This window comes from Pseudonaja textilis, chromosome 3 (genome assembly GCF_049901715.1).
Source record: "Pseudonaja textilis isolate UNSWEBS1 chromosome 3, rPseTex1.2, whole genome shotgun sequence".
In the NCBI taxonomy this organism is placed as follows: Eukaryota; Metazoa; Chordata; class Lepidosauria; order Squamata; family Elapidae; genus Pseudonaja; species Pseudonaja textilis.
Window position 1 is genome coordinate 121,944,795 of NC_141992.1, and position 12,285 is coordinate 121,957,079.

Here is a 12,285-nt window from a genome sequence, read left to right on the forward strand (position 1 = left end):
ATAGGTCGGTCTGCTGCATTCATCTGTTGCATCCTGGCCACAGACTGCTTGGTGGCTTCAGCTGCCATCGCTTCGGCGATGGCCTCGGTGACTAAGATGTCTGCCCTTGCCATGAGCCAGCTCTGGAGGATGGGGTCTCTGAGCCCGAGGACCACACGGTCTCGCAGGGCCTCGTCCATGTCGGTGAACCCGCACATGCCTCTGAGGTCCCTGAGTGTGGCCACGAAGTTGCTGATGCTCTCGCCCTCTTTCTGATAAAACTCATGTCATCTGATGAGGTTGGGCATGGCAGGGGCGTAGTGGCTTCTCAGCAGCCGGTCGAGGTCAGGCCAGTCCATCTCTTTCACATCTGTGGGTTTGGCTAGGGCTTTGGCCATCTTGAACACTGCGGTGTGTCAGGAACACAGCCCTCTTCTTTTGTCCTTTGGCATCCTTTAGATTGCTGCTTTAGGAATCGGTCAATGTATGATTCCCAGTCCTCGGCTGCCTGGTCGAAGGGTGCGGGTGGTGAGTTGTTGCCAGCCATCTCGTTGGGATTTCAGCATCGGTTCACCACGTGCTCTGTTGGTCTCTTTGTCTCACAATCCCACCTTCGTCGCCAGTGTTAGATCGGGTACAAATGAGGCACAAGACCAGTGCACTTCAAGCTCTTTATTTTATGTTAAGATCTGTACAAGATCTTGGAGCAGTGGCAGCCCTTCATATAGGGATTGCTCGTGGCTCGTCGGCCAATGACAGCACTTTGAATCTCCCGCGATCGGCTCGGCCAATCGCGGTTGATTTTAAGTAAGCCAATCACAGTTGTTGAGTCGGCCAATCAGATTGCAGTTTGTGCAGACCAATCAGAATTTACCTTTTGGAATATGTTAATACAGAACAGTTTATCTGGCTTTGGGCCAGCCAAAAAAGAGCTGTTTTGTTCCTCGGTGAAACAGTATGTAATAAAGGTAAAATGAAGTTGGCCCTTCCTCTTTCAGAAGCTCACCCAAGAGGAAAAACTTCGTGCTCTTGATTAGTTGCTGCCAGGTTTTGATGATCTCTCCCTACAAGATAGGTTTGATTGACAGATGTAGTTGAAACTTTCCTTGGGATAGGATTTGTTTTTTATCTGCTACAGATGCTCATTAAGCCAATGTGATCAGTTCTGATCAATCAGAAAAAAAGAAAGCTTAAGATTCAAAGGACGGAACAGCTGTGTTTATAGAATGGAACAACATGCTGCCCTAATACCAACTCCATACCTTTTGCACCTGTCTGTGAGATGAGTACTCCAAGGTCCTTCACAGAGTTTGGATCATCAACAAGGTCTTGACTATTCATGAATATACTACCCAGAATCTTATACTTGTTTCAAACAATACCAATCAGGCTTGGAAAAGACTATTTTGAAGAGTTAAATAAAATTGTGTTGAAGTATATATGGCAAGGTAAGAAAGCAAGAATAAAGTTAAAACTTTTACAAGATGCCAGAATTAGAGGAGGTTTTGGTTTGCCTGATTGGGAGTTGTATTATCAACCTGCAAATTTGATGTGGGCCAAGGAATGGATAACACTAAGAAAGACTAGATTGTTGACATTAAAAGGTCATGATTTGTTGTTGGGCTGGCATGCCTTTTTATGGTATAAGGGAACGAAAACGCAGGGATATTTTAGAAGACATTATATACGGGAGTCTTTGTGGTTAAATTGGGAGAAGATCAACAGACAATGTTATTTGAAAATTCCAGTTTGGTTATTGACCATTGAAGCATTTTCCTATCCTATAATTTATAAGAAGGAACAAACAGTTAGATATGGGGAAATACTGGATGAAAAGGGTGAACTTAAATTGATGCAAAACTTAGAGGAACAAGGTATAAAGATGAATTGGTTTTCATATGCGCAAGTACATTCAAGATATGATGAAGATTTTAAAACAGGGATTTTATGATAAATTGACTGATTTAGATAAGATCTTGACAGGTACTGATGAAAAGGTGATTAAAAAATTATAAGGTTATTTACTGAAAATTAAATTAGAGGAAGAACAAGTCAAAGAAACTATGATTGCTTGGGGGAAGAATTTTGGATATGGGATTGATTTAGAGAAATGGCAAAAACTGTGGTCTCAAAATTATAAAATGACAATGTCAACAGCTTATAAAGAAAATTTGTATAAGATATTTTACAGGTGGCACTTTCCCCTGACAAGAATAGCAAGAATGTTCAAGAATAAATCTGAAAAATGCTGGAAATGTCATCAGATATCTGGCTCATATTACCATATGCGGTGGACTTGCGAGGACGCTAGAAAATACTGGACTAAAATTTGCATGTGGTTGGAAAAATGACAAAGAAACACATAGATTTGAAACCAGAGATCTTTTTATTGGGAATCTTACCTGATACATATAATAAAGATTTGAAATACCTGATTGTAAATGTATTAACAGCGGCTAGGATTGTATTTGCTAAAAACTGGAAAAATGAGAAAATACCATTGCAGGAAGAAATTATTAAGAAAATATTGGAATGTGCTTAAATGAGAAGATTGACATTTGAAATTAGGGAACAAGAGGATAAACAATTCTATAAAATTTAGGACCTTTTCTATCAATGGTTGGATGATAAAATTCAATAATAGAATATTTAGAATTTTAGATAATAATGAATATATAAAGAGATATTTTTTCTTTTTTATTTGATATCACATTTATAAAATGTCTTCAGGATAGATTTGGTATGATTATATGATTTGTTATAAAATAAGTTAAGTAAATTATAGTTATCTTGCAAAGTATGAATGAACAAAATCATAGTCAAATGATTGTTTAATTGTGATACTAGGGTATATAATTTCTGATTGATAATATGAATTATTATGTAATGTAACTGTAATTGAGACTACAAAATGAATGCACAAAAACTGGTAAACCAACCGACACACTGTATATTTATGAAGGAAAGCTGGATGTTTTTATGTTTGTTTGTTTTGTTTGTCTTAAAAACTAATAAAATTGGTTTGTTTGTTTTTTAAAAGAAACCAAGGTCTTGACTATTCAGTCTGTATTTTATTTTCTGATTTTTTCTGCCAATATGTAAGACAGACCATTTATTTGTTGAGATTTGAAGTTGCCATTTGATTGACCATTCTGATACATAATCAAGGTCTTTTTGGAGGGTAGTAGTATTGTCTGTGGTGTTGAATAGCTTTACATCATCAATGAAGAGAACACAGTTGCTCTTAATATGGTCACTGCGGTCATTTATGTAGAGTATGAAGAGAGTTGGTCCTAAAACACTGCCTTGGGGGACACCACTGTTGACAGGTACAGAATTTGATAGGACGCTCCCAATTTTGACCATTTGTTGTCTGTTTGACAGGAATGCTTCTATCCAGTTACGTAGGTGTCTAGAGATACCATAAGATTTTAGTTTTAGGAGTAGTTTGTCATGTATCACTGAATCAAAGGCTTTACAGAAGTCTATGTAGATTGCATCTATTGCTTTGCCCTGATCGGGTTGTGTAGTCCATAAGTTTTTGCAGTGTAAGAGTTGCAGATTATAGGATAGTTTTTTTCTGAAACCAAATTGTTTATTAGAGAGTAGGTTGTTTGTCTCTAGGTGGAGGATAGTGGATTGGTTAATAATTGACTCCATAACTTTACAGGTGATGTAGCATAAGGAGATTGGTCTGTAATTTTCAGCTAGGTTGGGGTCTCCCTTTTTTTTTTTTACAAGTTTTATTAATTTTCAAAGAGAATACACAGACAAACAAAACATAAAACATAAGAACTTAGAACATCTTTTCTAAAAACTGCTTAACAAAACAAATAAGACATCTCATTTAAGTACAACATAGTTCTAAATTATCACGTTTCCACACACAATTTAATATGCATCTTATATATTCAACTTCATATCTTATTACTCTTTTCCAACTTCTCACTGTTTCTTCCTTTATTTCTGTTCAATTTTATTCATTAAACTTATACTTTCATGTATTTCATATTACTATATTTCATATTATTACTATTTCATATGTTCTTATCCAACATCATTAATCCTCAATAAACAAACATAAGCTAACAAAATACATAACATAAAAACATAAAACTTCTTTTTAGAAAGCGGCTTAATCCCGGGTTATAACTTTTTGTACAGACATAAATCAAATTCATGCTATTTCGTATCATATTTAAGATTCTATATTTTCCATATATCTTCTCCCCTCTTTTCACTCTCTTAATTCTATTTTATTTATTTAATCTCAATTTAAATCATTATACTTGTATCTTTTGTCCGTTCTTTTTCAATTATCCATTTATCTTTCTCTTTACGTCAAACTTTTTCCTGTAATCACTGGTTGAAGTATGACACCTTTCTATTTTCCCCCCAAATTTAACATGACCAGATTTGTTTTTTCGCCAAAGTGATCTCTTTTTGGGTTGAAGCTTCCTTAATGTTATGGGTAATCCATTTTTCCTGGTTTTAGGAGTTGTTATTGGTACACATAGTTTGATGGCTCTTTTGATTTCTAGTAAGAATATGTTGTAATGGTCTTCAACAGTATTGCATCCAGTGAATAGAAATTAGCAATCAAGGGAAGAGAGATCATTGATTATAAGATTATAGTTGCCTTTTTTAAAGTTATAATTGGGGATTTTGTCATTGTGATGATTTTTTTGTGGACGTATGTTGAGACAAAAGTAAATCATGTTGTAGTCACTGTTGGAAAAGGGTTCTTTAATTTGTATTCCGTAAATTGAATTCAAACCATTGCAGAAGATGAGATCGAGGTAGTTGTTAAGCCTAGTATTGTTGGTTATTAGTTGTTCCAGTCCCAGACAGCATTGTAGAAGGTTGCATGTATGGGTTCAGTTCTACATTCATTTAGAGTCCAGTTAATATGAGGTAGATTGAAGTCACCAAGAAAGATAAAAGTGTATGGGCAGGATGCTGCCCATGTTCGTAGTGAATTTAGCTTGTTTACATGTTCGATGTCATAATCAGGGGCTCTGTAACATAGTAAGAACCAAACTGTGATATTTAAGGTCAGTTCACAGATAATGGTCTCAGGAATAGCAAGCTCTTGGGTAACTTGGATGTTTTTTAGATGTAAGGACTTTTTATAGAAGATAGCAACACCACCTCCTCTACAGATTTCACGATCGGATCGGTAAACATGATAGTCTCTTACTGAGGTAATGGAGTCAGGGAGAAATGTCTTGAGCTCTACCTTTTCAGAATTACTTCACTTTGAATTCTGTTAATTGTATTTGCAACTTTGAATAAAGTCAGCTTCTTAGCATATTTTAAACTCCTTCAACATTTCTTTATATTTTAAATAATGTCCCAATTAACCTTCTTCAGAATGAGCTAAATTTCTGGATTCTCTATCAATCTGTGCACTATTTTTCTTTTGAACAGCTGTTCCCTTCACATCTACATATTAACATATTGCTCTGTATAAAAGAGTTAATTTAAATATATGGAGCAGTTCCATACTAGATGTTGGTCTTTAACAAAAGCAATTATATGCATATCTATTCAGAAATAAGTCTTATTGAATTTCATGGCATTTACTGTATAAGATCGCAAGCTAACTATAGCAGGATCTCTAAGGATCTGGCAATATAATGACATCCCCCCCCCCCACACACACACACATACATGGGCTTTTGATATCTCCTCCATTCTTGTAATCCCGAGTTAATCCATTTTGCATTCCTTGTGGTTTGGGACTTAAATATTGAACTTGCATAAGATTCCAGAAGAGAGAAATTGTGAAAAATAAAAATAAATGAGAATATATACTGAAATCCACAGAGCTAGAGCTCTAAAGAATTTTGCTATCTTCAAAAGACAGATGGGATCTGTCCAACTTGCTTGCATTTCTCTTTTTCTCCGTGACCTTGATTCTCTCCACGTCTGCCTTTTTTCCACTTCTCTTTTACTCTCTTTTGAATGTATGGCTTTTCTGCATATCAGTCAGGCCTCTCCAGCACTCCTGTTCTTTTGATAAACCTCATGCTGAGATCATTCAGGCAAAGCAGGATTTTAGCTTGATAACAGTGAGATCCAACAAAATGACAGTTCCATTGATGTATATGACTGTAGCATGCAATGAAACTGTAAAAAATTTAGATGTCATGTACTGTTACTACAAGTCTCTCCTGGACATGCTTTAAGTTAATTAAAAAATCTAAAGGTGGTAATGACCTAGCTGGCTTGCAGAACTATTTCATTTGTTTGTTTGTTTATGCTTCATATTTCTTAACTACCAATCTCCTTCAAATACTAGCTATAAAACAAAGGGGGAAAAGTCGAACAAAATATTTGTAGCTCACAGCACCCTAACCAAAATGTTTAGAAAGAGTTCAATTGGAGGCCAAAAATCAATAAGGTCAATCTTGTAATAGAGTTTAAAATAGTGAAGCTTTATTTACGGCCTTTCTCTACCAGAAATGGGTGAATGAATGAAAATGAATGAATGAGGTGAAATCAGTTCCAACTGATGAAAAGGATATTAAAATTGTGACTGATATTGGTATACTTTAGAAATCTTGATGACATTTTAGAACTTTCAGAATCTTAGGTGAAAGCTTGCCTTCTCTTTGAAATGTTACTATTTCCCTTTAATATTTATTTATTTATTTGATTTGTCAATAATTTACAAAATAATAGATATAAGTATAAACATGAGTAAGAATACAGGAAATAGGTACGATTAAATGGGGACAATAGGACAGGGACGGGAGACATAATGGTGCACTTATGCACACCCCTTACAGACCTCTTAGGAATGGGGTGAGGTCAATAGTGGATAGTTTGAGGTTAAAGGAGTGGGGGTTTGAGGATGTAACTACAGAGTATTCCAGGCATTGACCACTCTGTTGCTGAAGTCGTACTGTCTGCAATCAAGTTTGGAGAGGTTAACATTGAGTTTGTATCTATCGTGTGATCTTGTATTGTTGTGGTTGAAGCTGAAATAGTCATTGACTGGTAGGACATTGTAGCAGATAATTTTGTGTACTATGCTTAAGTCCAACCGTAGACAGCGGAGTTCAAGATTGTCCAAGCCCAAAATTTCAAGTCTGGTAATAGAGGGTATTCTGTTGCGAGCAGAGGAGTATAGTATTCTTCTCGTGAAATATTTCTGGACTCGCTCGATTGTATAATGTCTGATATACAGTGAGGATTCCAGACAGATGAGCTGTATTTGAGTATTGATCTAGAAAAGGTTTTGTATGCCCTAGTTAGCAATACAATATTTCCAGAGGAGAAGCTTCGTAAGATTAATGCCTGACTGGCTGACACATATGGTAGATATGTTGTATATGGTTCTTCAAATTCTGATCTGTCAGTACATCTGGATGCTACAGATTATCTGGAACTATTTTATCACGGCTCACCTAGGATGATACTAATTTAGATGATACTCAATTGGAATTTTAACTAGAATGCTTGGAGGTTAAGTTACATTTGAAAATGAACTGGGGAGAGGAAAAAGATTATGTCTGCTAGCATTCCTAGAATTCTTAGGAAATGTTCAGTACCACTGTTGATTGTCTTCTTCTGGAGAATTGTAGCATTAAGTTTCTGGAATAGGATTCTGAGCTGAAAGTGTTACATTGATTCCTAAGTGTTTCCTAAGTATAATTTATGGAATTAATATTAACCTTTCAGTCACAACAGTCATCATCATCTAGCTCTGTGATGGTGAACCTATGGCATGCATGCCAGAGATGTCATGCAGAGCTCTCTCTCTGGGCATGCAAGCCATTGCCTCAGCTAAGCTCTGCTGTGCATGGACACATGTGCCTCCTTCTGGCCAGCTGGTCTTCGGGTCTCTACCATGCATACACAGAGAATGGGACACATGCAGGGGTCATGTGTGCATGAATGGGGGGCATGGTGCACATGTGGGGGCTGGGCACGCATCTGTGGGGCACAGGCACAGGGTTTGTGCATGTATACACAGGGGCAGAGCACATGCATGGAGGTCATGCACACATGCATGGGGGCATATGGGGGTCATGTACACATGTGCAGAGATGTAGCCCATGTGCAGGGAGTGTGCGCATTGCATTTCGGGGATGCACACACTTTTTGGGCACTTGGTGCCAAAAAGATTAGCCATCACTGACCTGGCTCATAGGCACTTGGTGACAAAAAGATTACATGTGTGTTGCATTTTGGGCACTTGGTGCTGAAAAGGTTGGCCATCACTGACCTACCTCATACTGACTATCCTGAAAAAGCACCCATAGACATTGTTTGTTTTTAGACAGCATATCACCAGAAGATTTAGTGGTTCTAGACTACACTGGTAGGTCTGGTGGCTTTATCAGAAGATCCTATCAAAATGGGCTTCCGGTTTGCAAGGCTTCGGCAGTGGCAGGGATTCGCGATTCCGTGCCATCCCTGCTGCGCTCGCCGCCGAGGTGCCTCTGATCCATTTGGATTTGGAGGATATAGCTGCCCCGTAGAGGCAGCTGAAAATAGGGAGGATCCAGACAGGGGTTTGGGGGTGTCACAGACCCCCTCCCCAGCTGGCAAAACCCCCTTTTCCCAAGGTGGTGGAGCAGCGGTCAGCAATGGCCACCACAAAGAAGCCTGCAGCTGGACAAGATCGTGCAGGAGGAAGAAGGTGAAAGGTTTTTTTTTTTCTGGCTGAACCGGACAAAGAGGAGCTTTTAAAACCTGGAGATTTGCTTTTTTTTATTGCTACATTGTTTCCCAGAAAGACTGTGCAAGCGGCGAGAAAGCTGTGAAAGGGAAAGTTATTTCTTCTCACTCTCCTTCCCTACGGAATAGCGGACAGAAATCTGGAAATCCTGCTTGGGCAAGAAGGTAAATAAACCTAAAAATTAAAGCCAAGGGGATAAAAGATTTTGGAACATTGGAACTGAAAATCAAAGCTTATTGCTATAAGTGGGAAGGAAGAGGTAAAAATTTATTCTAAGATTTTATTGAAGAAGACTGCTTGAAGTTTTTAAGATTAGAAATTAATGACAATAAGGCTTCTAAAAAATCATTTTGAAATTGTCTAATTGAATCTCACCCCAGGAGGAGGGGTGGGGAAGAAGAAGGAGAAGAAGAAAGTGTTAACGGAATAGTTTGTGCTGATTTGGATTGCTTTGTGACTTTCTGACTTTGGGATTTTGGGGGGACTATTCCTTGAAGGATTAAAAACATTTGGGTTGCTCTTTTAAAAAATAGATAAATAAATAATAATAATAAAAAATGGTATTATTTGTGCAAGAATTACAAATAGAATTTCAAAAGCTACAACAAGAGAAACAAGAAGGTAAGAGCTTTCTTGGATCTATCTTTTGTTTTTTGGAAATGGCGATTTCTACATACCAAGAAATACAAGAACAAGAGGAACGGGATGAAGAAGGAGAAGCCATCTTTAATGGACAAAAAATCATAGCTGAAAAGAACAAGGGGGGAAAGAAAATGGAGAATTTAGAACCTAAAAAGCAACCAAGAAAGTGAAAATCAAGATGAAAAATCGATACAATGCCAGAAAGCAACAGAAAAGAGAAACACAACAGAGAGGGAAGATTCAAAAAGTGGAATTTGAGAGATGAAGGGCAAAAAGATTAAAAAGATCAGAATTGATAAGAAAGGAAGGGAAAAAGGAAAGAGAAGCCATAAAGGTTTAAAACAAGATGAAAAAAAAAGGCTTTTTTCAGAGACAAAGGGTAAAATTTAAATTAAAAAATATATGATTCTGCAAAAATACATAAGATTGTATTGTAGATATTAGCATTTGAAATCGAGTCAGAAAATTGAAATATTATATGAGTTAATAATGTATTAAAGGGAATATATAAAATGTTTAAGAGTAAATAATAGAGTTTAATTTTCTGTGGAATGCTGTTTTGATTATACTATAAACTTAAGCTCTTTTTATTTTTTGTTTTATTATCTTACTTTGTGCTAAGCAGAATCAGTATGGAAAGTATGTATTATTTTAAGTATCAAATTTAGGGGAAAGATAAAAGTTGTCATGCTTCGGACTTCCTGTGTGCCTGGCTTCGGTGACAGCAGGGATTCGCATCTCTCTGCGATCCCTGCTGTGCTAGCCACCTTGGTGCCTCCGATCCTGACAGATTTGGAGGCTAAGGCTGCCCTGTTGGGGCACCTGAAGATAGGCGGGATCCGGACAGGGATTGAGGGGTATCGCAAACCCCCTCTCCAGCCGGCAATAACCCCCTTCTCTCAAGACGGTGGAGTGGTGGTCTTAATGGCCACCATGAAGAAGCCAGCAACTGGATAAAGAATGTGCAGGAGGAAGAAGAAGGAGTTTTAAAACAAAAGTTTTTTCTTGGTCGAACTGGGACCTTAAGGACATATTCAACACATGGGAGAGTATTGGCTTTTTCTGGTCACTACAATGTTCCCGACTGATGTTTTCAGCGGCGAAGAAAAGTGATGAAAAGGGAAAGTTACTCTCCCTCCCTTATGGAATTAACAAATGGACAAGGAAAACCTGCTTTTTAATAGAAGGTAAAACCTAAACCCCTTTGTTATAAGTGGGAAGGGAGAGGCTTGGGGGAAAAAAATTTTATTCTAAGACTTTGCTGGAGGAGATGCCTTGAAGATAAAGAGAATATACATTAATTCTAAAAAAGATTTAAAGCACAGACTAGACGTTTTTACTTTCCCTAATTTGACTTCACCCCTGGAAGAGAAATTGTAAAAAGAAGAAGTTTGTACTCTGGCTGGATTGTTTGATGACTTCGGGATTTGGGGACTTTTGGGAACTGTTTTAAGTTTGGAAATAACTGATTGTTTTAATAATAAGAAGAGGATACAGAAAAAGAAGAAGAAACAGTTTAAAATGGCTCTATCTCTTGATGAACTAAAAAAACAATATTTAAAAATAAGGAAAGAAGGCAAAGATGTTATGGGAGAAGCCCTTTGTTTCCTAGATAAGGCACTTGTCATGTGTCAGCAAATTAAACAACAGCTGGAAGAAGCCGAGGAAGAAGAAGCCATTTTTAATGAACTAAATGGTGTGACTAAGAAAGAAAGGAGAAAGAGAGGAGCGAAAAGGAAGGACTTAAGAAATAAAAAAATATTTATGAAAGAGAAAAAGAAGATGCAAAAACACAGAATGGTAGAAAGCAAAAGGAAAGAGGAATGCAACAGAGAGGGGAAACCAAGAAGGCAGAGGTTTGGAGAGGAGGGGGTAAAAAGTTTAGGCAGGCTAAGAAGGAAAGGGAAAAGGGGGAAAAAAGTTACAAAGCTTTAAAACAAGATGGAGAAAAGAAAATTTTTTTTAGGGATAATGGGTAATGTATGGGTTTTTTTTTTTCTTAAAAAAAAGGGGGACTCTGCAAAGTACACATGAGTATTGTAATAGTGGTATTTGTATTATAAGTAGATAATCAGAACTTTTTAAGATCTAATAAAAGACTAAAATATTAAGGTATAACTTTAAAATGTTTAATAATGAATGATTTTAAGTTTTAATAAAATACTAAAGGGAATGTTTAAAATATTAGTTTAAATATAGAGTTTAATGGATTAATGTGTTGACTGTTATGGATTTATTATTGTAGTATTGGTTTTTGAAATAGTAGAATGTACTAAACAGAATCTGATTGGGATTTAGGTGCTATTTTAAATTTTAATTTAGGGGAATGATAGAAAGGCATCATACTCTGATTAGTGATTCCAGGGGAATCTATTCTTTTTTATATTGGAAATGAGACAGATGTAAATGGAGAAATGGACAAAAGATATAAAAATATTTTTCTTTAAAGCAAGATTAAATATATAAAACAGAATTAAGATGAGGGAAAAGTGGAGAGGAGTTATATAATAGATATAGAATGATAAACAAGATAGGTAATGGTATATAAGAAGAGCATGAATTCAATTGAAGTCCATACAAAAAGAGGTAATCTGGGGCCAAGTTACTTTCTAAAAGAAAGTTTTATGTTTTTATGTTTATGTCTTATGTGTGTGTGTTCAATTAAGAATTAAATAATAAAATCTCGGAGGAAGACTAGATGAGAACAATTACAAACAAGCCAGAGGAAAATATAAATGTGATGATTGAATAGCAGATAAATTAGAAAGGAAATATGTTTGAATAATGATTAAAGAGAAACAATGTGGAATTTGGTAAAGGGAATTTACGTGTTTATATGGAAATGGGATAAATTATACGTATGTGATATAAAACAATGTGTTACCTGCCTTGTAAAGATTTACAATGGAAAGAAGTTTTATGTTTTTAATGTTTAATGATGTTTTGTTTTGTTTGTTTGTTTGTAAAATCAA

The 12,285-nt window shown here is 36.4% G+C and overlaps 1 pseudogene; it reads left to right on the plus strand.

Moving 5' to 3' along the window:
* The first annotated feature begins 461 nt into the window (after positions 1-461).
* The window catches only part of LOC148126310 (uncharacterized), a 123,507-nt pseudogene continuing 111,683 nt past the window's right edge, over positions 462-12,285 (plus strand).